The sequence below is a fragment of the Gopherus evgoodei genome, chromosome 1, assembly GCF_007399415.2.
Source record: "Gopherus evgoodei ecotype Sinaloan lineage chromosome 1, rGopEvg1_v1.p, whole genome shotgun sequence".
NCBI lineage: Eukaryota > Metazoa > Chordata > Testudines > Testudinidae > Gopherus > Gopherus evgoodei.
Window position 1 is genome coordinate 346,954,032 of NC_044322.1, and position 27,680 is coordinate 346,981,711.

At 42.3% G+C, this 27,680-nt stretch overlaps 1 protein-coding gene across 8 annotated transcripts in view; it reads right to left on the reverse strand.

The window, feature by feature from the left end:
* CACNA2D1 (calcium voltage-gated channel auxiliary subunit alpha2delta 1) overlaps window positions 1-27,680 on the reverse strand; it is a 689,818-nt gene that overhangs the window by 139,129 nt on the left and 523,009 nt on the right. The gene's annotated exons all lie outside the window — the stretch shown is intronic.

Genomic DNA, 27,680 nt, shown 5'->3' on the forward strand with positions numbered 1-27,680 from the left:
CTCTTGAAACTTCAAATCTGGGCAGCAAATGTTGCAACTCTTTCCAATTTGTCCACATCTTTCATAAAGTGTAGTGCCCAGTGAGGCCTATACTGTGCTACTTGGCACTGGTGAGGCCTTAGCTGGAGTTACTGTGTCCAATTCTAGCACCACGATTAAGGAAAGATGTGGACAAACTGGAGGGAGTCCAGAGGAGAGAAACAAAAATGATAAAAAGTTTAGAAAACCAGACCTATGAGGAAAAGTTAAAAAAACTAGGAAAGTTTAGTCATCAGAAAAGAAGACTGTGGGTGGAGGGGACCTGATAACAGTCTTCAAATATGTTAAGGCTGTTTTACAAGGGACAGTGATCAATTGTTTTCCAAGTCCACTGAAGGTAGGACAAGAAGTAATGGGCATAATCTACAGCAGGAGAGATTTAGATTAGATATTAGGAAAAACTTTCCTATTATAATGGTAATTGAGCTCTGGAATAGGCTTCCAAGGGATCTTGTGGAATCCTCATCACTGGAGGATTTTAATAACAGGCTGGACAAACACCTGTCAGGGATGATCTAAGTTCACTTGGCACTGCCACAATGCACAGGGATGGACTTGAAAACTTCCTGAGGTCCCTTCCAGATTTACATTTCTATGATTCTATGAAAATGGATATTCAGTCTTTTACTTCTAAGGCCAGGTCCAAAGCTCACTGAAATAAGCAGAAAAACTCTTACTGGAGTTTCAGTGGCCTTTGGCACAGGCCTTACCAGTCGAATAGAAGTAGTAGGTTCAGAGGCATAGAAAAAATGAAATAAAATAATAAAAAAAATAATTGAGGAAAAAAGGTTGAAAGTTTCTTGAAACTTTTACTCCTTGGAAAAGTTGAGAGTCAAGTTTTAGGTTGCTTCTTATTCTATCCAAATCAGCTGGCCCATCTCAAAACCTATCATCACACAATGGGAGATGCAAATCAAGAACAATTGCTATATATGGCCCGCCAAAATACAAAACACTCTTGGCAAAATTAAGCACCTCACAGTATAGATATACATAACAAGGCAATTTTAAAACCAGGCTTCCATTTGTGTACTATGCACATGTTTTTATTTTTTAGCACTATCACCCATGATAGGTGAGAGATCCGAGCATTTAGTAACTTCTAGCACTCATGTCGCAGTGATCAAATACCCTGCTACCTCGATACAATGCCACCCAATATTACAAGCTGGATATAACGCGGTAAAGCCATGCTCCCAGGGGTGGGGGGCGCGGCTCGGCACTCCGGTGGATCAAAACAAGTTCCATCTATAACCCGGTGAGATTTTTTTGGCTCCCAAGGACAGCGTTCTATCGAGGAAGAGGTGTATATACATGCCAAATGCTTGTATGTATAAAGTTTTGCCTGCTCAAGTGGAGGTTATTTTGTGACCTCTTTGAAATTTGGTCCTGTATATGGTGACCTATCGTGTATTCCAGTAGCACCTATGAGCCACAGATACGCTTTTGGACACCACTGCGCTAGCAGTAGTACAAATAGTGCCCCATATTGCCTGAAAATCTCTTTTACATTAAAAAACAAGTACAGTTGACACATATTACCAAAAAAACATTTTCCTGCCCAAAGAAATTTTAATTGGTTTGACTGAACATAAATACTAGGTACAACAGATACTTTTTGCCATTTTATATGCTTTAAAATTCTCACTAAAGCTCTTTTCTACCGCTCTAGCAGTGTATGGGGCCTTAAAGAGAATGCCAGTCATGTAAAGTCACCTTAGCATAACTGAGAATCAAGCCCCAGGAGTTTAAATCTGTTCTTACATCCTGAACACCCCTATTCAGATCATTTGTGCTGCACTCAGGGTAAGTAAATAAGAGGAGATTTTGACCAGTGATTTTACATATTTAGCTGGGGTGCTCAAACTATTTCTGTTTTCTTATTGTATGATAAATTCAAAATTAAAACTCCAAAAACTTATTTTTCTGACACAACAGGTTTAATTTAAACCAAAGAAATAAAGAAATTCAGAGGGCCAGTTTATAAACACACCCCATTTTATCCAGGTGCTAATAGAACACGTATATAATGGATAAATATTAAAGATGTGCAAAAATTTTACACACATCCCAGATTCCTAAACAGGACAAAACGCCTGATTCTAGTGGAATTCTGAGCAAACCTGCCAAGTTGTTATATTTGGTGTAAACATTACAAAACTCATTGGTTATAAAGTGTTTAAACCCCAGATCAGGAATTTCTAGTTTTAATGGTTCACTTGTACCCAGAAATCAAAGCAAAATTCAGGGGTGCAAAATCCATGCAGGTCCAAACCAAAAAGAGATTCCTACAACCCTACAGGAATTTGGTGACACCCTACCAAAAAAAAAAGTTTTCTCTGCTGCGCCTCTATCCGTGTATAATATACCAACCTAGAGTATAGAATTTTATAAGCGTCTCCTTTTAGTAGTTAGATGCACTGACTATACCAGCTTCCTCTTTTTCACAACTAAGAGAGCTCCTGTTGTTCACAGAAGCCTCTGGATTTAGTGGTGGTGATCTGAAGATTGAGTCCCCATTGATTGGTATAGTGTTTGCACATTCCGGTAGTCACAGTTCATTACAATTAAGGATACAGCATTAACTTTAATTACCTATCTTAACTTTGATTTTTGTTTGTGTTGTCAGCTCCTTTCAGTATAACAATCTTTTTATGACGGAAAGTCACTGAAAGTCAGATTCTAAAGTTTATTCTTGAACCATCAAGTCCTTTTCTTATATCAGACAACTGAGACTGATAAATAAAAGCATAAAACTAAAGAGAAAGAAACTCTGGAAGAAAAATACAAACATCACTCGGGACTGTACATGGATGGATAGCATATATACCTTGTGTGTGTCAATGACTGCAAATATTCACTCGTATTTGAAACGAGATAAATAGATACAGAGATAACCTAATAGCTCAAACAGTTTGAATGCCACTCAGATGTTATTTCTGATGTGTTGGAGGAATATATCATAGCCAGTCAACCATTTGTATAATTGTTCAAATACATGCAACACACTATATTCATTTGACATTTGTGTCCTACTATTTTTGAATATATATGTATACACAATGCAAGCAGGAGATACACATTATTAATTATAGCTCTAAGCATAGAAGAAATATTGGTACATAATCTTATTAGGATGCCAAGCTCTGTCGTCATTCTCAAAAGCGACAATATTTTGCGTTTTAAACGTTTTGTACATGGTATTAAAAAAAAATCCTTTGTGCTCTGATCAGAGCAAAATGTTTTATGGTTCATTTCAGGATTTGGTTGCATGAAAAATCCCAACACCATACACTGTGGAGATAGCAGTCTCTCTAATTATTTTATAGGTCTAATTAGTTTAGCTGTCTGTAGTTACCATTTTCCTACCAACAATGAATTTAGGCAAATTTTAATTTATAATCACGATAAAGCTACCATAGACATCTGTTCAGGGAGTGAGTCAGGTTATTAATATTTGCAAATATCAAATTTTTGCAAAATCTGTTCACTCATTTGCATTACATGGAAGACAAAAATACAATGTGCTTACATTTTATGATCATTCTGTACTATTCATTCAAGTACACTAAATATTGTAGAAACATGTTGATTCATTGTGTATATAGGTAGCATGAGTGTGTGTGCAATGAAGAGGATGACATTTTTCTCCAACACAAAATCTATAGTTTACAACTATGGAATCTTTTCCCATTATTCTTGTTTACATTTATTTATTTTCACTATGCCTTTAATATCTTCATCAACGATTTAGATGTTGGCATAGAAAGCACGCTTATTAAGTTTGCGGACGATAAACTGGGAGGGATTGCAACTGCTTTGGAGGACAGGGTCAAAATTCAAAATGATCTGGGCAAATTGGAGAAATGGTCTGAGGTAAACAGGATGAAGTTCAATAAAGATAAATGCAAAGTGCTCCACTTAGGAAAGAACAATCAGTTTCACACATACAGAATGGGAAGAGACTGTCCAGGAAGGAGTATGGCAGAAAGAGATCTAGGGGTCATAGTAGACCACAAGCTTAATATGAGTCAACAGTGTGATACTGTTGCCAAAAAAGCAAACGTGATTCTGGGATGCATTAACAGGTGTGTTGTAAACGAGAAGTCATTCTTCCGCTTTACTCTGCGCTGGTTAGGCCTCAACTGGAGTACTGTGTCCAGTTCTGGGCACCGCATTTCAAGAAAGATGTGGAGAAATTGGAGAGGGTCCAGAGAAGAGCAACAAGAATGATTAAAGGTCTTGAGAACATGACCTATGAAGGAAGGCTGAAGGAATTGGGTTTGTTTAGTTTGGAAAAGAGAAGACTGAGAAGGGACATGATAGCAGTTTTCAGGTATCTAAAAGGGTGTCATCAGGAGGAGGGAGAAAACTTGTTCACCTTAGCCTCCGATGACAGAACAAGAAGCAATGGGCTTAAACTGCAGCAAGGGAGATTTAGGTTGGACATTAGGAAAAAGTTCCTAACTGTCAGGGTAGTTAACCACTGGAATAGATTGCCTAGGGAAGTTGTGGAATCTCCATCTCTGGAGATATTTAAGAGTAGGTTAGATAAATGTCTATTAGAGATGGTCTAGATAGTATTTGATCCTGCCATGAGGGCAGGGGACTGGACTCGATGACCTCTCGAGTTCCCTTCCAGTCCTAGAGTCTATGAGTCTATGAATAGTTTAGCTCTGGATTTCATTTACTGTGAAGCAATTGTTTATACTGTGGGTATCTGTGTTATCTACTATAGGCAGGGCTAGCAGCAGTGCCACTTAATATTATTACTCGTCTCTTTGCATTATAAAACCCTGTTCTCAGTTACTTGGAATGTTGCCAAATTTTAACTGTTCAGGCTGAAATGTTATATGCTGGGTGTCAACCTTAGTCTGCTTTTTAAAAAAAGTTTCAGCCAACACATTTCAGCCATTTAGAAAAACAGAACTAGTGAAAAATATATCCCTCACCAGGTCCCTCATGCAAGGCTCTTAAGCAAATTAAGCAACCATGGGATTCGAGGGAAGATCCTCTCATGGATCAATAACTGGTTAAAAAAAATTAGAAAAAAGCAGGAATAAATGGTCAGTTTTCACAATGTAGAGATGTAAGTAGCAAGGTCCCCCAAGGATCTGTAATGGGACCAATGCTGTTCAACACATTCATAAATGATCTGGAAAAAGGGGGTGAACAGTGAGGTGGCAAAATTTCCAGATGATATAAAATTACTCAAGATAGTTAAGTTCAAAGCTGACTGAGAAGAGTTACAAAGGGATCTCACTGAACTGTGTGACTGGACGACAAAATGGCAGATAAAATTCAGTGTTGATAATTATAAAATTATGGACCTGGAAAAAATAACTCCAACTATACATACCAAATGGAGGGGTCTAAATTAGCTATTATCACTCAAATGATCTAGGATGTGGACAGTTCCCTGATGACAACCACTTGATGTACTGCAGCATTCAAAAAAGGCTAAGAGAATGTTAGGAACCTCTAGGAAAGGGATAGATAATTAGATACAAAATATAATGCCATTATATATAAATCCATGGCACGTCCACACCTTGAATGGTGTGTGCAGTTCTTGTTGTGTCATGTCAAAAAAGATATATTAGAATTGGAAGAAGTGGAGAGAAGGGCAACAAAAATGATGAGGGATCTGGAACAACTTCCGTACAAGGAGAAATTAAATGACTGGGACTATTCAGCTTTGAAAAGAAACATCTAAAGGGGAAATATGATAAAGGTCTATACAATCATCAATGGGATGGAGAAAGTGAATAAGGGAGTGTTATTTATTCCTTCACATAATACAAGAACTAGGGGTCATCCACTTAAATTAATAGGTAGCAGGTTTAAAAGAAACAGAAGGTAGTACTTCTTCACACAATACACAATCAATCCGTGGAACTTGTTGCCAATGGACATTGTGTAGGCCACAAGTATAACTGGGTTTACAAAAGAATTAGATAAATTCATGGTCCATCAATGGCTATTAGTCAAGATGATCAGGGACACAACTCCATGCTCTGGGTATCCCTAAACTTCCAACTGCCAGAAGCTGGGAATGGATGGATCACTCTATAATTTCCCTGTTCTCATTCTCCCTGAAACATCTGGCAGTGGGCAATATCAGAGATAGAATACTGGGCTAAATGGGCCATTAGTCTGACCCAGTATGACTATTCTTATATTGTTGTGCTATATTGATTTGGGTGATCTTTTCTTTGAGGAGCTCTAGCATCTCCAGACTTTGGAACGGGGCTTGACATTTGGCAGGAATGGCCTTTGTGTCAGGGATGTGTCTTCTACTGTCCCTGTGAAACTCTGCTCAAATTTGGCCAAAACAGACCAATTCCTGAGAACCCCAACACTAAGAACCCTCATCCCCAGCCCCACCCCAGAGCCCGCACCCGTACCCCTTTTCCCAGCCCACAGCCCCCTCCCGCACCTCAAACCCCTCATCCCCAGCCCCACCCCAGAGCCTTCACCCCCATCCGGAGCTCTCACTCCCTATACTTCTGCCCCAAACCTCAGTTCCCTCCTGCACCACAAACCCTTCATTCCCAGACCCACCCCATGACCTTAGAGTCCACATCCCCAGCCAAAGCCTGCATCCCAACCTCTGCTCCAGCCCTGAGCCCCCTCCCACACTCTGAATCCTTCAGTCCCATCCCCCACACACATCACCTCCATATTGGTGCACATAACAAAATTCATTCCACTCATGAACTTAAAATATTAGAGGGAACACTGGACCCTGGTAGATGACCCACGTGGGTGTTAACAGATGCCACATGATACAATTTCTAATGTCTAATTTGCTTTTTTTAAAAAAACCTAGGAAATTATACTCACAAAAACTATGTTGAAAGAATATTAGGGTTGCCAAGTCAAGCACTCAATAATTAGGAAATATCTGAATTAAGGTTTAATATGTGGAATCTCCATCTCTGGAGATATTTAAGAGTAGGTTAGATAAATGTCTATTAGGGATGGTCTAGACAATATTTGGTCCTGCCATGAGGGCAGGGGACTGGACTCGATGACCTCTCGAGGTCCCTTCCAGTCCTAGGAGTCTATGAATCTATGAATCTATGCTATCTTACATGCTTACATAACTAATTCTTACACAGCCCCCTGGCTCATTAAGTATACAGGATGGATCTGCACAGGGGACAAATCAGAACTGGCTGTTGTTTGTACGACCTTCGCCTTCTTAGGTGCAGAATTTGGAAGGCGTGTGGAAAGTGAAGCAAGGAATTGCAGGAAGAGAAAGAATGGTCTCATGGTTAAGGCAATGAAATGCTGCCCTGGAGAACCAGATTCTATCCCTGACTCTGCCATTGGCTTCCTACGTGATACTTGGAATGTCACTTAAACCAAACTGTATACAGATAGTCACTAATTCTGTGAGTTCCTCATTTTCTGGTGCCTGACCTGAGACCTTTGGGTCTAATTTAGAGAAGTTCTGAACACTCACAGCTGCAACTGAAGTCAATGGGAGGTGTACTTTGATCAGATGGAGTATATAATGCTAAGTACTCTAACTAGATCCTAGACATTCCAAATTAGGTACTCAAAATTAATGGATACTTTTGTCCTTCATCCCTCTGTGCCTCAGCTCCCAAACTATAAAATGGGGATAATAATATCTTCATCTCATGAGGGTGCTGTGAAGATAATTTAATCAATTTAGTGGGAAGAACTGAAATACTGTAATTATGAGCACCATAGAAAACACCATGAGAAAATTAATAATTCTGTTTTCTGAACAATGAGGATAAATAACTGCTCATAAGGTATGCCCCATCTATTCTGTGCACAGAAAGAGGCAGTGGTGCTCTGGAAAAAATAGCATGTGATGATGTAATTAAATACTGTATCACAATGCACACACACATGGTTGATAAATTAAGGTTGTACAGGCAACCTTAAGTATGGCATTTCGTAACTTTTTTTTTTTTGTAATTCTTTACAACCTTAATGTTCTTCTAATACAGTGTTTTTGTGTCTAACGTGTACGCACACACACAATTTTCCAGTAAATTAATTATTACCTCTGAATCTTAGATGTAGTTAAAAATATATATGTTAATTATAGGGTTTGTCAAATTTACAATGTATGTCAAACCAATATGACAACAGATAATTACAGACTAGGACCAATTTCTTCACTAGTATTTAAGAAAAATGTGTAGAAACCCTCCATGTTTAAAGCAAGCGTCTCAGTCCTGTGATGTCATAAGCAGTTATGGAATGATACCAAAGGAAGCAAAGCATAAAAAGGTTTCCACGAGGAAGAGCATAAGTGGATAAGGTGATCTCTAATTAAAGAATTCCTGACGATACACACATGTTCTATATTGTTACTCAACACATGTTCTTAAGTTACTTAGAAAGTACTTTAATTTTCAATGCCTTGAAATCAGTTATGTGTGGATGTATGCTCTGTGCTACTGTGTACTGCAGAACTGGCAACTATCGTATCAACACCAATAGTAGAAGTCATATGAATTACTAGCAGGTATCATCAATGCTCTAATCATGCACCATTTTAAATCAATGGGAGTTTTTCCATTGACTCAGTAGGAATAGGTCCAAGGCCATAAAGAAAGATATGATTTTGGATAATGAAAATAGATAAGTTGAAAGGAAAAACTTATAAGCTATTACCACCACTTGCAACTGGTACTTCAGTTTTATTTTAGGCTTGGTATTAAAAATACTGATTGTATTGTTTTTCTATTGTTCTCATACACGGCTCTGGGAACTTGAATGGAGGATCAGGCCTTACAACTGATGAAAAGATCCCACACCCCCACCCCCACTTTTTAATACAGAATCATTCCCCCAGACAAGGGCTAGAGCTGATATTTTAACAAAAGACTAAGTAAAGCCAGAGAAGGTTTTAGCTTGGTAGGGATCCTGAATGACATCACAGGCGCTGATCATGATGATTCCAGTTATTAAATAATCTATAGTTTGGAAAACTTTACAATGGAGATGAGAGAAAACAACTTAAAAAATAAACAGTTGCTCGTCAGACCCCAAAATATAATAAGCATCAGGTACTAAGTCATGCTTTAACAGACTAGACTGCCGAGCACAAATTGAAGGAAAAGGGTTTTGGGGGGGCTAGTATTGCTTCTTTTTTAATGTTTGTTAAAGATATATTAAAATATGCATTGCAATTGACAGAAATGGCAATTTCTGAGAATGGGAGTCTTCCTCTTTCATCTGAGTTTGGAGTTCATCTTTAGCCACACTTTGGGACTTTTAGAAATTCATTATATCGGTGTTATAATGCTGTTCTCCTGTAGTATCCTACTCACTTCATGGTAACTTCATGTTAGAGAAAAGACAGTTACTCACCTTTGTAACTGTTGTTCTTCGAGATGTGTTGCTCACATCCATTCCAATTAGGTGTGCGCGCACCGCGTGCACGTTCACTGGAAGATTTTTACCCTAGCAACACTCGGTGGGTCAGCTGGGTCAGCCCCTGGAGCGGCACCGCTATGGCGGTGAATATATACCCCTGCTGACCCAAAGGCCTTTCAGTTCCTTCTTGCCAGCTACTCCGACAAAGGGGAAGGAGGGCGGGTTTGGAATGGATATGAGCAACACATCTCGAAGAACAACAGTTAGAAAGGTGAGTAACTGTTTTTTCTTCTTCGAGGGCTTGCTCATATCAATTCCAGTTAGGTGACTCCCAAGCGTTACCTAGGTGGTGGGGTCAGAGTGAGATGTCGCAGAATGTAGGACTGCTGAGCCAAATGCCGCATCATCTCTGGACTGTTGTACCAATGCATAATGTGACACAAAGGTGTGGATCGAGGACCAGATAGCTGCACGACATATCTCCTGGATGGGTACATGAGCCAGGAAGGTGGCAGATGAAATGTGAGCCCTAGTAGAATGTGCGGTGAGGTGGCTCAACGGAACATGAGCCAAGTCATAGCAGGTGCGGATGCACGATGTCACCCAAGATGAAATCCTCTGGGAGGAGACAGGTAGGTCCTTCATTTGATCTGCTACCGCGACGAAGAGTTGGGGTGTTTTACGAAAGGACTTTGTTCGCTAGATATAAAATGCGAGAGCTCTATGGAAGTCTAGGGAGTGCAGTTGCTGCTCTCGGCTTAATGAGTGTGGCTTCGGGAAGAAGACCGGAAGGAAGATATCTTGATTGATACAGAAGGTCGATATCACTTTAGGGAGGAAGGCCGGATGTGGTCGCAGCTGTACCTTGTCCTTGTGAAACACTGTATACAGGGGGTCGACCGTGAGGAGCCTGAAGTTCTGAGACTCATCTTGCCAATGTAATGGCTATGAGGAATGCTGTCTTCCAGGACAGGTACAGCAGCGAGCAGGTTGCCAGCGGCTCAAAGGGAGGAGCCATAAGTTTGGCTAGAACTAGGTTGAGGTCCCAGGTTGGGGCGGGGCGCGGACCTGTGGGTATAAACGTTCCAAGCCCTTGAGGAATCCTGAAACCATGGGGTGAGAGAAGACCAAGCGGCCGTTATCCCCTGGGTGGAAGGCAGAGATGGCCGCCAAGTGCACCTTTATTGATGAAACCGCTAGGCCATGTTGTTTTAGGGACCAGAGGTAGTCCAAGATGGTAGGAACCAGTGCCTTGGTAGGAACAGCATCATGCTGCTTGCACCAGCAGGAGAAACGCCTCCACTTGGCCAGATACATTAACCTAATGGAAGATTTCCTGCTACCCAGGAGTACTTGTTATACCGAGGCAGAGCAGCGAAACTCGGACTGGCTTAACCATGCAGCAACCATGCTGTAAGGTGAAGAGATTGCAGGTCTGGGTGGTGAAGCCTGCTGTTGTCCTGAGTTAGGAGATCTGGCCAAAGGGGTAGGGGGATTGGGTTGGCCACAGAGAGGTCGAGCAACATGGTGTACCAGTGTTGCCTCGGCCACGCTGGAGCGATAAAAGATCAGGTGGGCTCTGTCTCTGCAGAGCTTGAGCAGGACCCTGTGGACCAGCGGGAATGGTGGAAAGGCGTAAAGGAGATGGCTCATCCACCGTATCAGGAATGTGTCTGATAGGGAGCCCGGGGAGTGACCCTGGAAGGAGCAGAACACATGGCATTTCCTGTTCTCGCGGGAGCCAAAGAGGTCTATGCGGAGAGAACCCCACTTCCGGAAAACAGAATGGATAACGTCCGGATGAATGGACCACTTGTGAGACAGGAAGGATCTGCTGAGGTGATCCGCCAGAGTGTTCTGAACCCCTGGGAGAAAAGACGCTACCAGGTCGATCGAGTGGGATATGCAAAAGTCCCAGAGCTGGATAGCTTCCTGACAAAGGGGGAAGAACGTGTGCTGCCCTGCTTGTTTATGTAAAACATGGCAGTTGTATTGTCTGTGAACACTGAGACACAAAGACCTTGTATATGCTCTTGAAATGCCCGGCACGCGAGGCGGACTGCCCTCAGCTCCCGTAAATTGATGTGCAAGGTTAGTTCTTGAGCTGACCAAAGGCCTTGAGTGTGGAGATCCTCGAGGTGGGCTCCCCAACCCAGAGATGACGCGTCCGTGGTTAGGGCCACTGAAGGTTGAGGCGGGTGGAAAGGCATCCCTGTGCAGACCAGGGCGGGCGATAGCCACCAATTCAGGGAGTTTATGATGCTCGGGGGGATCGTGAGGATCATGTCTATGCTGTTTCTGCTTGGATGGTATACTGAGTTGAGCCAAGTTTTAAGGGGATTGAGGCGCAGTCTGGCGTGTTTGGTCACGAACGTGCAGGCCGCCATGTGACCTAGGAGGCCGAGACAAGTGCGAGCCGAAGTTGTCGGGAAGTTTTGCAGGCCTTGGATAATTGATACCATTGCCTGAAACCAGAGCTGTGGTAAGCAGGCTCTGGCTAGAGTGGAGTCCAGGATGGCCCCAATGAAGTCTATTCTCTGAGTGGGAACCAGAGTGGATTTTTCTATATTGTTCATCAGGCCTAGTTGCCTGAAGAGGTCCTTCACGATGCCCACATGCCGGGTGACTTGTGTCTTGGAAGTCCCTCGAATGAGCCAATCGTCCAGATACGGGAAGACGACGACGGAGGGAGGCAGCAACTACAGCCATGCATTTTGTGAATACTTGTGGGGCCGTAGAAAGGCCAAACGGAAGGATTGTAAACTGAAAATGTTGATGGTTGACCACACCGTCTGTGTGGTGGGTAAACAGCGATGTGAAAATAAGCGTCCTTCATATCGAGGGCGGCATACCAGTCTCCGGGATCCAAGGACGGGATGATGGTCCCCAGGGATACCATGCGAAACTCCAACTTTATCATGAATTTGTTGAGTCCTCGCAGGTCTAGGATAGGTCTCAGACCTCCCTTTGCTTTGGGGTTTAGGAAATAGTGGGAATAAAACCCCTTGCCCCTCGAGTCTTTCAGTACCTCCTCTATAGCTCCCATGGTTAGGAGCGTCCCTACCTCTTGCAGGAGGAATTGCTCATGAGAGGGGTCCCTGAAGAGGGGCGAGGATGGCGGGTGGGTTGGGGGCTAAATAAATTGGAGGTGGTATCCCAATTCTACCGCGCGTAGGACCCGATGATCCGATGTGTGTTGGGCCCAAGCAGGGAGGAAATGGGAGAGGCGGTTGTAAAAAGGCAGAAAAGGATTCTGGGAAAGAATTGGTACGCTGTCCTCGGGTGTCCCTTCAAAAGTTCAGTTTGGGTCCCAAGGGTGGTTTGGGGGGGCCCTGATTTTGACCCCCTTCGGGCCCAGACTGCCTTCTGAAATTCCCCCGGCTGCGTCTTCTGCCGAAGTCCTGTCACAGCCTAGGTGGGTGGTAAGCACGCTGAGGCTGAGGATGGAAGGACCCGCGCTGAGTCACTGGGGTGTGCATTCCCAGCGAGCACATGATCACCCTGTTGTCCTTTAGGCTCTGCAGCCTAGGGTCAATCTTTTCAGAAAATAGGCCTTGGCCCTCAAAGGGCAAGTCTTGTATAGTCTGTTGTAACTCAAGTGGAAGGTCTGACACCTGAAGCCATGATATTCTCCTCATGGCCACTCCTGAGGCCAGAGTTCCGGCTGCTGAGTTAGCTGCGGCCAGTGAGGTTTGGAGAGATGTTCTCGCCACCTTCTTTCCTTCCTCCAAGAGGGCTGCAAACTCCTGGCAGGAGTCTTGGGGAACTAGCTCTGTGAATTTGCCCACTGCCTTCCAGGTGTTGTAGTTGTATCGGCTAAGTTAGGGCTTGCTGGTTCGCCACCCTGAGTTGGAGGCCTCCAGCAGAGTATACCTTGCAGCCCAAAAAGGCCATGCGCCTAGCCTCCTTGGATTTTGGAGCAGGAGCTTGCTGGCCATGGTGCTCCCTCTCGTTAACCGACTGCACGACCAGGGAGCAAGGAGGAGGGTGCACGTACAGGTACTCGTAACCCTTTCAAGGGTATCATGTACTTCTGCTCAACTCCCCTGGCCGTGAGCGGAATAGAGGCTGGAGATTGCCAGATGGTATTGGCGTTTGCCTGAATCGTATGAATAAAGGGCAAGGTTACCCTTGTGGGGGTGTTAGCTGATAAAATATCCACCACAGGGTCTTCTATCTCCGGGACCACCTCCACCTGAAGATTCATATTCTGGGCCACCTGCCTCAGAAGATCCTGATGGGCTCTCAGGTCAATTGGGGGAGGGCCAGAGGAGGATGTCCCGGCCACCGCCTCATCTGGAGAGGAGGAAGAGGAGAGGCCAGGTACAAGAGGGTCCTGCATGGGCTCTTGTTCTTGGGCGGTGTCAGGTTCAGGTGGGACCTGAGAGTCTGTCGGCGGAACAGGCGCTTCATCCGTACCCGCAGGAGGGGGGCGGCTTATAGTTGCCTCTGGCACCTGATGTTCAGATGGCACGGTGCGTGGTGCTTCTGGGTGTGCACCTTGGGCTTGGTGATATGCCCAAGATGTCCAGAATGACCACTGATGAAGCCCTTGTTCTTGACCTTGGGTCTCCTGGAAGATTCAGCTGGGCACGTCTGAATCACGGTTCTGTGCATAGGAAGCACTGTCCGCATGAGATGACACTGAGGTGTGTCTAGACGGCCAAGGAGACGCTGAGAAGCCCTGAGAAGGGGCCACGTCTCTAGACAATCTCTCTCGGTGTGGCACTGGGGAGCGGTACCGGGTGCCATAACGGAACCATGAACGAGACGGGGACCTGCGATGGTAACGGTGCCGGGAGGTCAACCGGGATCTCGAGGCTCATCGCCTGGAGCAGCTGCAAGAGGCATAGTGCCGGGAATGGTGCTGGGAGCTAGATCGGTACCGGGAATGCTGGGCCAGCGAACGGGACACTGAGCAGTGCTGCGAGTGCGACCGGTACCGTGATGGAGAGCGGTGCCGGGACTGTGAACGGCATTGGGACCGGCGACAAGACCGAGAACGCCAGTGGGACCGAGATCTTGATCAGTGCCTCTCAGCGGTGCTGACTGAGGGTAGCCTCAGCAGGGCAGGCTTGCCAATAGACTGAATGACTTGCACTGGTGATGCCGGGGATTGAGGCAGTGCAGACTCCGTCAGTGCAATCAAATCCCTCACCGTGGAAAAGGTCTCAGGCATGGACAGGAGACTGAGCTCAACCACAGCATGCGCCAGGGAGCTTTCAGGCACCAGACTTGACGGTCCTTGTGGGACCAGAATCGACGGTGCCGAAGCTGGCAGTGCCGTGGCAGGTGTCGGTGCCAGGCGGTCCAACTTAGACGGGTGCTCCGACTGTGGTGCAGGTGGCACCGAAGCAGCAGGAGTCTTATGATGCCTCTTGACCCGCGGTGACAGGGAACGGTGCCAATCCGACATCGGTGCCGGCGACGATCGGTGCCGAGGGGCCTTAGCGGTACCGGGACGATCCAGAGCCGAAAGAGAGCATCTCCCTGATATAGATTGTTCAGCGCTCGGTGCCAAGGGCGTTGGACTAAGAGCTGCTTCCATCAGTAGCTGTCTGAGGCGAAAGTCCTGTTCCTTCTTCATCCTCGGCTTAAAGGCCTTACAGATCCGGCACTTATTTGAGAGATGGGATTCCCCAAGGCACTTAAGGCAGGAGTTGTGGGGATCTCCCATTGGCATTGGCTTATGGCAGGCCGAGCACGGTTTGAAGCCCGGTAACCCGGGCATGAGCCCCGGTACCAGGTGGGGGAAGGGGCTAATCCCCGATCCCCTCGCAACTATATAAACTAAATATATTATAGAAATGACTAAAACTAACTACAGCTGTAGAGATTATAACTATATACACAACTATTAATAAGGAACTACGAATAGCTAGGGAAGTGGAGATCAGCTAAGCCGAGCTCCACCGTTCCAACGACCGACACGTGCGGTAAGAAGGAACTGAAGGGCCGTTGGGTCGGCAGGGGTATATAATCACCGCCATAGTGGCGCCACTCCAGGGGGCGACCCAGCCGACCCACTGAGTGTTGCTAGGGTAAAAATCTTCTGGCGAACGTGCACGCGGCGCGCACACACCTAATTGGAATCAATATGAGCAAGCACTCGAAGAAGAACAGTATTTTTCATCCACAGCTCAATGATATCCAGTATACTTATCAATAAATCAAACAATAAAATGAGTTGTCTAACATAGACATATCGATTTTTTTTAGTGTTAATCAAAAGTGTTTGTCCAGTAATTACTGATTAATTGGTAAAAATTCAGTGGTTGATCTTTAGCAACAATGTGAGCATCAAGGAGACAGAGAGAGAAAGTAAAAGTGAGAACAGGGAGAAAGGCAGAAACAAGGAGAAGTGGAAGTGACTGATAACAGGGATCCACAGTCCCGCAAGTAGCTGTCTCCTACATTTAATCTGCTCATATAGTGATATAGCCATATGCGGCCTGGTTCTCCACTGCCATACACCTAGTGCCAAGTAATTGTAAAACACTACCCAATCAGAATGGTAGCATACTAACACTTACTTTGCATGGGTGTAAATGATGCGAAGTGGCAGCAGAAAATCAGGCCCATAGTGGGAAGAATAGCACAGCTAGTTGTACTGTAAGACATCATTTACACAATTTTCCCTGCCTGAGTTGTATCTGGGGGATAAGTATTTGCTTTATTGTCTGGGAACAGATTTTAATTACAGGAATAAAGAAGGCCTTGCTTTATTGTGAAGGGCATCTTATGTATGTCAGCAGATAGCCACTGAGTGCAATGCAGCTGAGAACTCTCACTAATAATGCTGAAGTTTCTGGGGCAGTAGTTCTGTGCTTGGGGAATATTTACTGAGCCTTGTAATATGTTTTAACTCTGGTCAGAAATCTAGGTGCAGGGTTAGGATCTAAATAGAAAGAGACCTAGGGTGAAATACTGGCTCTGTTGAAATAAATAAAGAGTTTTGCCACTGACTTCAATGGGGCCAGAATTTCACCCCAAGACACCAACCTTCGCTCTTTCCATTGCTCACCTAAATATCACAGTAATTGGGTGCATTCAAAAGATAAACAGATACATCCTTTAAGTGTAAAACTTTTATTAATTTATTTTGTAGGGCGGATGACCAACAGTGGAAAGCTTAGCCTACAAAGTATTGTTTATGCTATCATTTACTGGCACTCCAAGGCCTACAAAAGCCCTGGTAACTAGATCAGAATGAGAAAAAAAAAATCAAATCTGTTTCAGACCTGTCTTTCAAACGTGCATGCAACTCCATCTTGCTCCTTGACTATATGTGAATAAATTCAGTCGACATTATTATGTTAGTGTTTGCTATACTATATATTCATGTACAATTGCATATGTAATTTCTTTTTGTTATAAAACACTTGTGTCAAAGTGCCACATTAACTAGAGAGTATAAGAAATTTGTTGTTTTCCAATTTCACTGTTGTTTCATAAGCCATCCTTCAATTAATGTAAAAACTAGGGCTGTCACACGAAAAACAAAAATTACATCGTGCCACGAAAAAAATTACATTGTGTGATGAAAAAAATGAAGGTGAGAACATACGAATGCTTAGCATAAATGGCACGTAAATACCTTGCAATGCCAGCTACAAAAGTGACATGCAAATGCCCGTTCTCACTTTCTGCTGACATTATAAATAAGAAGAAGGTAGCGTTATCTCCAGTAAATGTAAACAAACTTGTTTGTCTTAGCGATTGGCTGAACAAGAAGTAGGACAGCGTGGACTTGTAGGCTCTAAAGTTTTACATTCTTTTGGTTTTGAGTGCAGTTATGTAACAAAAAAATCTACATTTGTAGGTTGCACTTACATGACAAAGAGATTGAGCTACAGTACTTGTGCTGATGTGAACTGAAAAACACTTTTTTTGTTTTCATTTTTACAGTGCAAATATTTGTAATAAAAATATAGAGTTTGTATTCTTTGCTGTAAGCGAAATCAATATATATGAAAATGTAGAAAAACATCCAAAATGTTTAATAAATTTCAATTGGTATTCTATTGTTTAACAGTGTAATTAAAACTGCAATTAATCACTATTAATTTTTAAAATCACAATTAATTTTTTAGTTAATCGTGTGAGTTAACGGCAATTAATCAACAGCCCTAATAAAAACCAAACAAGCGAACACCCCCCGTCTGTATTTATTTTGAATATTGTATATTTTAGCACTAACCTAATACTTTGTCATCTTCATGTTCCATATGCTTGCCAGGCAGCTGATTTTGTTCATTCCTTGCCACAGTTAGTGCTGCCCTTCAATGGTTAATTGCTACAGCTTCCTAGTACATATTCTGTTTTCCCAAGGCATTTTCCTCTACCTACTTCCCTAAAATTGTTGATAACTGTTGATATGAGGGTGTTTGTGACATGAGAAATAGCTAACAAAACCATCTACATGTTTTCTTCTGCATCAGTAAGGGAACAGGAAACTATTATTCTGCCTTCTCATTTCTATGGCCCTGATCTAATAGCCATTAAAGCTTATGGGAATATTTCCAGTGTTAAGGGAATTGGATCTGGTATTATGTTTATCATCATTAGTATCTGAGGAGCCTGGTCTGACTTTCCTGATTTGTCAGTAGGTAACACCTTACGCTCCACAAACAACATATACTCTGCAATGTATGAGAAGATCGATAGAACATAAGCAGAGCAGATCTTAAACATGAATGACCGTGAGAGAAAGCTATATTTATTCAGATATTCTGCATTCTCTGAATCTGTTATGTCACTATTTGAGACAGGTAGAGTAGGTTGTATTTTGTTAAACTTGGTTGATTGTGAGCTTTAGTTTTCAGAAAACTACAAGTAGGTATGTTTTGGAACAAGTTGAAAATAAGGGTGGTGAGAAAGATAAATGGTGCCCAGTTCTCACCCATCTTTAGCCATAACACAAACTCTTTATGGCTATCACCCTTGCCTGAAAAAAAAAAAGTGACAACACAGGTGAATTCAGTTCAGAGTTTTGACGTTCACTATTCCTTTGAGTCATCTACTACAGTATGCAGTGGAAGAATAATACCAAGCTAGAAGTGTAGCTCTAGACCTGGTATCGAACCAAGGAGTCCTACCTAGAAAATATTCACACAATTAATCATTTTAAAGTTCAGTCCTTTTCTAAAGGTTTCTTCCCAGCCTCTGTGCACATTATATGTAGTCTTCTCCTCTCCCCCACAAACGCTCGTTTGCAGTGATTCTGATTTAGAAGTAGTACAATGTGCTTTGCCCACACAGCAAAACCACAAGTGTATACAGTGCTGTTAAAATAGGCTTTGAAGTTATGAACTGACACATTCAAATGCTGTTTCTTATAATAGTAAATGATGACTCACCACATAATTATTAGGTGCACATAGATGTGAGAGCACAAAAAATTGTTGTGCTAAGGAAGTCTTTCAATTTGCCTTGACCTAATTTTGAAACTGGGAACGGTAGCACTACATGAGGTAAAGTAATTTTTTTAAGAAAATTTTCTAATGGCCAATCAAGTACTGAGAGGACTTTACAGTACAAATGTTTGCATGTGGAGATAGAAAAAAATGTAACATTATCTGATATTCAGCTCTGCCCTACAAAATCCATTTCTTTTTTTGTAAGAAAAGAGTAGAAACATTAAACAGTCTCATTCAGATTAATCAAGTTTCACAGAAATCTAAGAACCAAATTCTGTTGCAATACATTGAGCAGCTATAGCCATACCACGGTGGAGATGAGGGAGCTGAGACTCAAAAAGAACTACTCTTCCCACCTCAACACTCTGGACCCAGAACCGCTCTCTACCGACACCATGGCACATATGGCTTCAACTCTACCAGCCACCCAGCCATCTGACCTCAAAGAAGAAAATCTACAGGGAGAAGCTGGCCCAGAAACTCAGCAAGCAGCAGAAATATGCAGCTATAACAGGGACCTTTGGGCATTGTTCATATCATCAATGGCAGACTGCTTTTTTTCCAGTTTTTAGTATTCTTTCCGCTCTGCAGACTAGCTGTTTGCTGCAATTCCTGTTGACACAGTTTCTTCACTTGAACCTCATTGCACCAGCCCTCCGTGCTCACTTTCTTCCCCGCCTCCCTTCAATGTACTTCTCTTCCTTCATATGACCTCTTAGCCAATGCCCTCCCAACAATTTACCTTCACACCCTAGCAAAAATACTTAAAAAAATACACCATGGAACCAACATGCTATTGGCAACCCATTGTTTAGTTGACTTGTCTGTTTCATCTTCTTCCCACCAATCTGGAAGTGCCATGCTTTGTTCTGCTCCATCTACTACATCTTATGTAAATGTAACGAAGTAATTTGAACAAACTTGAGTTTATAGAATCATGTAAGATTAGGGTTGGAAGAGACCTCAGGAGGTCATCTAGTCCAATCCCCTGCTCAAAGCAGGACCAACGCCAACTAAATCACCCCAGCCAGGGCTTTGTCAAGCTGCCCTTAAAAACCTGTAAGGATGGAGATTTCACCACCTCCCTAGGTAACCCATTCCAGTGCTTCACCACCCTCCTAGTGAAATAATGTTTCCTAATATCCAACCTAGATCTCCCCCACTGCAACTTGAGACCATTGCTCCTTGCTCTGTCATCTGTCACCACTGAGAAAAGCCTAGATCCATCCTCTTTGGAATCCCCCTTCAGATAGTTGAAGGCTGCTATCAAATCTCCCCTCACTCTTCTCTTCTTCAAGCCCAGTTCCCTCAGCCTCTTCTTGTAAGTCATGTGCCCCAGCTGCCTGATCATTTTCACTGCCCTCCGCTGGACTCTCTCCAGTTTGTCCACATCCTTTCTGTAGCGGGAGGCCCAAAACTGGATGCAATACTCCAGGTGTGTCACACCAGTGCCAAATAGAGGGGAATAATCACTTCCCTCGATCTGCTGGCAATGCTCCTACGAATGCAGCCCAATATGCCGTTAGCCTTTTTGGCAACAAGGGCACATTGTTGTCTCATATCCAGCTTCTGATCCACTTCCCAGGTCCTTTTCTGCAGAACTGCTCCTTAGCCAATATGGTCAATATACCCTCACCCTGCCTTGGGCAGTGGGTAGGGTAGGTATATGCATGCTTGAGGGAGTATGAGAGTGGGTGGCTGCTAGGAAGTAGACCAGTTGCTGTGACATCAAAGGGTTAGGGGAGAGCTCCCGGGGTTGAGGATGCTGAGGTTACTTGGGGAAGAGGGACCATGAGGGATCTAGAGAGTTCTATGGAGCAGTAGATGCTGGGACTCTTTGGGTATCTAAGGAAAGACTGGCCGAGGAGCAGAGCAGGGAGTCTGGAGGTGGTATGGGCCTCCACACTGTGTGGCGGCTGCTCCCGGTGCTTTCTCTAGCCACTGCTGCCACGGACCCCGGCTGCTCATTCCAGGCCCTGATCTAACCGGGAAAACACTGTCCTCTAATGGACAAAAGGTAACACTACATGCCAAACACCTGCAGTGTTTCTGCCTCTCAACTGGATATGTGGAAATCCAGCTAAGATATGTGAAAGTGTGACAGGTCTGAGAGATGCATAACATCTTGCCTACATAGACTGTAAGCTCTTCTGTCTCTTACTTGTACAATACCTAGCTCAATGGGGCACTGATTTGGGGGTCCACAGGTGCTATGGTAATATTAATACAAAAATTCATAATACATAAATACCCAAGAGTCAGGATATACACTTGCTGCAAAAGCAACATTGATATTATCTATATTCTGGCAGGCAATAGTCACCTGCGGGATAACCCAGAACAAGAGGGTGTGAGGGGAGCCATTTCTAGCCAAGGTGTACATGCACAAAAACATGTGAGAACAGAGAGTCTTTAGATCTGCTTCTATATGGGAGGAACAAGGATTAGGGCAGATGACATCTATTCCATGTCTCCAAATCTGAAGGGTGTGTTTTTCATAAGAGGCCTGATCATTCTGAAAGCAAACTTTCACCCTTAATTTGGGTTAATTCTAAATTGGCTCCATAACATCACTTATTAAATCCAGAGTCCAAAGGGTTCACTTGTTCATAGTGTTTCACAAGATATCAAATATAATTTTTAAATGGATGTAATGCAGCTAGTGTTTGGGATAGTTACTTATACATTTAAAAATGATAAATTACCTTCTAAATTTATGGCAGTTATGTATCTAACTGCATGTATCTTGCAGAAAAAAATTGTATTGAGCAACACTAGCACAAAATGTTAATTGAACAAAGAAAGAGACACTAGGTCAAAATGTCTACTTTTACTGAGGAAAGAAAGTTATAATGAAGGGAGAAGTTGCATATTTGTAAGACAGAGTGTTAGACCAGAAAAACAAGAGTATTTAAATGCTAGACTATAACTAGAGGCCAGCAGGCTGAAGTAAGGAAACAAAGTAGACAAGATTAGTTTTCTATTAGATAAAACAATCAGTTTAGGTAAAATCCTCCACGGTGGACATCAACCTGTTCTTCAGGAGAGAAGCCTAAGAGTCTGAAGGTCAAAGAATGATTGACAAAAACGGCTGCAGAGAGGGACAAAAGTCAGGGTTATATTTAATTAATCTGTGCTACAATAAACTAAAGAACTGAACTAATTGAAGCACTTCATGTGTAAAAGCCTCCAGACTGCCCTTAGAACTGGTTAGTCCTTCCTTTTGCACAATACTAAAATAGTTCAGCGCTCTAGCCAGCTGACAACATGACAAATACCAGACTTATCCAGGATCATTTGGAACCTCAGACACGGTAAGAAATATCCTATCTGGCCAGTTTTCTGTTACATTCATATCAAATATGCCAGCACTAGTTCAACCATTAATCTTTCAAACATTTAGCTTTTATAAGCAAAAAATATCTGCATACCACATTTGACAACTACCATCCATATCACTTATCTAAGAATACAAATCACAAATAATTCGCTTTTCCTGTAGCATTTGGTGACATTATAAACAAGTAAAACAGTAAGAGTGCAGAGAAGTACATTCCTTACACTGCCTTTAGTTGGTAGTGAGAATATATACTTCCCACTTATACAATGGCTTTTATATACCACAAAACTGACTTGCTCAACATGACACTGGAACCTATTCTATGGCACAGCCTAGAATAGAGCCCAGCTCACTAGACTCTGAGTCCTATTTACTAATCCTTACACCAAGCTTCCTTTCACTTTTCAACAGAGGAAAATTACCTGACCTAGTACCATTGTCTTTGTAACTAACTGGATGAAATAACTTTCACCTAATTTGTTTCAAAAAATGTATGTGCCATTTTTTTTAAAAGTCCACATATATTCATCCTATTATAACAAGTATGTCCCATTAAAGATTTAAAATCTGAACTGATTTAATCCGTATTTTATTCAAGAATCATTTTTAGCTCATCCATAATAAATGTACGTTGACTGGGCATTTGACACACTGATATTTTCCCCTCACTTATCATATTAAAAGTAATCATACTGAAATCAAGATATTATTGTGACGAAAAGAAATTAAGCTGGATTTTTGGTACTGTGCTGTGGGCTGAAGGAGCCATCTTTAAAAGAATAGCTGACATTTGCAAGTAACACCCAATTGTTACAACTAGAAGACGTGTTTACCATGCAAGTCACTTTACAAACATGAATGAGGTTTCCTAGTTCCCATGTGAAATAGTCATGTATTATTCTTGTTTAATTTGCAAGATAAATGCAGCAAAAGGTGTCTTGCCCAGGTGAGTGAGTGTCTAAGAGACTAGAAGCTAAGAAGCCTGTCTCTCAGTTCCATGCAGTCTTTCTGTGCCACATGCACTCAATTCCCCAGTTCTCAAATTTGTCCTTGAATTTGATCCTTGATATCCGAGTCTATCCTATGTTAACCACAAGGGCAAATAGGACATAAATCCTTAAAACATAAATTCTTATAAGGATCCTATAACCAAGATTTAGTCAAAAAGCATACACTGCTAATGAAATTCATTCTGAATAATACAGCACTGCCAAAGAAAAATCTTTGGTTTCACAGATAATGTATAAATTGATGTACATTTGAAATTCTCTCTTTATATCTCCAGATCCAGAGGGGTAAAGAGGATTTTAATCTGCAGTTCAGTGTTAATCCTTCTTTTGGAGAATGTGGGAGGCAATTTAAATACAAATGAAATATTTAAATTGACTTTCCTCCTTTTATTACATGGAGATCCAAAGTGTCCCCTTCATCCCATCGCCTGGAGTGAATATTACTTGCATTGCCAGCAAAACACACAGGCAGCATCCACTCAGACATCAGAAATGGAAGCATAAAGAACAGAGCATGCAAAGAGCATCATCTTGGGACATGAAAATAGTTCTACCATTCATTTATCGTTAGTACAAATTATTTATTATATTAATCTGATCTTTACAGGAAAGCACTGTATGTACATTGTATCCAATATGTTTATATATATGTTTCTATATAGCCAAAATAGATGTTTCCCATTTATCACAAGGGACTCTCCCTTTTTTATATATTTGTTCAGACCCAACCTCTTGATCAGTATATAGCTACGCAGTTTCTGGTGTAGGTGGGATCAGAATATACTCATGTTGAGCCATAATGAAAATCAGTCTATAGGAGTGTGATTAGCACATATGAACACGTCACCATAAACAAAGCCTTGGCCCAGTGTGCTATGCGACTCATTTTCACAAAAGATACACTATTAGGGAAACCAGCTCAATAGTGAAAACACAATATTATATATTAATCATAGCTAACACAAATTGAGACATCTTACAACATACTTCGCAGGCTTAAACCACTAGGTGGCATTATAGTAAAAAGCTTTGCCTGACCTGAACTTACACAGACCAGCATTTTACTTTTACACAGAAGGTTTTACACTTTGTCCTTTCTCCTTTCCCAGTATAGCAATCAAAATCACAACTTTTTGTGAATGCCGTAAATTGCTTGTTAAACAGACTCATTATTACTTTCTCCTGTGCACCAGATGGGCAGAAAGAACAGGCCCATTAAGATATAAATAATACAGAAGCCTCCACTCTTGAACACAGGAGGTTCATTTCTATGGGGAGGACAGAAAATCAAGCCTATTCAGCTGCAAAGTGCACACACATTCCAACCACAAGTCTATTCATTTCAAATGAATACTTTAGAAGTGTTTGCAATACTCGCTGATTCCAGCCACAGGCTGAAATTATACACAGTTGACGTGCCGCCTAAATGTCCACCTGACCTTCCAAGTACTGTACAATAGATGATACTCGTAGTATTTCACTATCTAAGTCATATTTAAATCTTAGCTAGGATTACACTTTCAGACCTCCTTCCCTGTCACTCCTTTAGTCACATCCCCTGTTGGTTTACGAACAGTTACTATAGAATGCAGCCAGTGTAATCGGAATCCCTTTAAATGACAATTCACTGACTAAAAATGACTATTAAGTGAGAGTTAGATTTTCTAATTTTGATGGGTATTTTTAGATGTCCAGCACCACTTGATGTGTATGAAAAATTAAAAGCACCTGAACCAATAAGTAATTATTATCTCTGGGCCTGCTACAGGGACAAATCCCGTCTGTTTAAAATATTGCAACGGGGTTATCTGAATAAATCAAAATATTACTCTGGGAATACTGAAAATTGAAAAAATACAGTCAGCATGTTGCAGATCTAATATGATATTACTGCTGCTGATTCTTCAGTCTACTGAGGGTTGTTGCTATGCTACTCCTACCTCATGGCTAAAGCAGCTTGGTGACCCAGTTGTATCTATATATATTAAATGAGCAGGAGTGAAACAGATCTGATTCTATAAGGCTTTCCCCTTGTAACTAAACCCAGCTTTGCTGCTTTCCATTGTGTGTGCGTATGTGCGTTTACATGCTGTCGGCTCCGTAACAGGAATTTAGGTTAATCCTGAGAATATCTGAACCAGAATAAAGACAATTTTCTGAATGACAACCTGCATTTTAGTAGATATTACTAATATTTATCATAGGCCATTTAGAGAATACTATAGTAAGACACAATAGAGCACTTGCAAGTGTTAATCACCAGTAGATTTCAGAGCACTGGAATATTTGAGCGAATTCAGCAAACAATGGAGGTTTGCCTTATAGTCCTGACATCACAGAGAACAACATTTTATGTTAAAGTTTAGGGTTCATATCTTGTTATGGAAAAATAATGTTTTTCTGTTAGGTTTTCATGCAATTCAAAATAAAGTCTTCAAGAGACGTTTCACATGCACAATACACATGCTGTATGGTGACCTATAAAAACCTCACTCTTTCAGGAGCATCATATTTAAAATAATTCTGCACATTCAGATACCCTTAAACAGGAATATATATTAAATGTACTGAATGTAAACTAGTAATACCGTATTTCCTGATATTTGGCAATATAATACTTAGTTCTTCCTCATGCTAAACATGCTTTGAAATGTTTTTTTTATGTAGAGAAGGCACATACATTACAGAAACATTTAACACTGTCTGGCATAAACCTTTATGAAAGAAGATACAATGAGAGATACCTATTGTACAATATATCAGTTACCATAATGCACTCTCTCTGTTACATAGATACTCAAGCAAAGACTACATTAAATATTTAGGATTAATTCTGGGCCAAACTCAGTATGAATTTACACTGGTCTACTGATAATCTCCAAGAGTACAAAATCTGGATTTCTGCACAGAAATCAATGTAAAACTACCACCTGACAAACAGGTGGAAATAGGGTAAGATTCTGTGCAGTGCCTCTTGGAATTTCTGCACAGAACTCACATCCCAGGGGCACAGACGGATAATGTGGCTTTAAGTCATTTTTGTGCCTTTTTGATCCTCGACTGTTTGTGAAACCTGGTGTAATTTAGATAGCCATGGGCACCTGTCTAAGTTATGGCAGACTCCCCAGCCTGCTGACTACAACCTGTCCCTCCTTTCCTACTTCCTCTGCTCCATGACAGGCCCATTACCAGTGTGTGTGTTAGACTTGAACAGAGTTGCACTAGATTTATACCAGCATACATGGCAGTACAACAATTTCGCCAACTGTTTCAAAAACATCAAGAAACTACCAAAGAAAGAACTTGTTCCTCTTTTAGAAAACCATAACTAACAAAAGAACAGGAAATAATCAACCGCCTGTATCAAGGTAGTGGTCTTTTCTCCACTGGGAATAATTATTAATGTTAAGACTAAATGAAGTAGCAGTAATAAAATCTGGGAATAAAAAGTAGATGAAACTGGTAACGAACTTGAGGACTCCATACAAATGCCCAGTCTCTTTTGACCTCTGTAGCAGGGTGGACCTCTGCTCCTGCCCAGAAGGGGTTAAAAACAGCTCTGGGAAGGGGGCTGGGGCTGGAGAAAGCAGCCTTTAAGCTGGGCTGATTGGGGAAGTGGCTGCAGCTGGGGCCATGCCCCAAACTGAGCAACAGGGCCTAATAGGGCGGCCAAGGATGCCAAGAGCAAACAGTCTCTCTCTGACTGGAGAGGGAAACAGGCCTGGCTGCTTGGGAACTCACCCGGGGGACCTAGAGGAAGACAGGGCTGGGGAAAGGGCTTAGGAGCTGGGAAGCCCTAGGCCAGCAACTCCTCAGGCTGCAGAGCTGGTTCTAGGCCTCCTAGGTACTGGGCTTGCAGAGGGGCAGCTGGAGGGTGGGTAAAGGCAGCCAGTCCAAACCCCTTGTTGCCTGTGATGATCAGCTGATGCACTGCAGTCTGCTCCAGGGCACAGGGGCTAAACAGAGACTGGCAGTAGCCATGACTAAGCAAGGTGGGGATAAGTAGGGTGAGGGTTCCCCTGGGAGGGGGAGACCCAGTGTCATAAACAGATAAGAAAAGTTAATAGCACATTAGTACTTTATATCTCTTTGACTGTAAAGGGTTAACAAGTTCAGTGAGCCTGGCTGTCACCTGACCTGAGGACCAATCAGAGGACAGGATACTTTCAAATCTTGAGGGAGGGAAGTTTTTGTGCTGTGCTGTTAGTTTTGGTTGTTGTTCACTGTGGGGGCTCAGAGGGATCAGACGTGCAACCAGGTTTCTCTCCAATCTCTCCAATACAGGCTCTTATAAGTTCAGACTAGTGAGTACTAGGTAGATAAAGCGAGTTAGGCTTATGGTTGTTTTCTTTATTTGCAAATGTGTATTTGGTTGGAAGAAGTTCAAATTGGTATTTTGCTGAAAAGATTTTAATTTGTACTTGTATACTTAGGCTGGGAGGGTGTTCCCAGTGTCTATAGCTGAAAGACCCTGTACCTATTCCATTTTTTTTTTAAATTTAC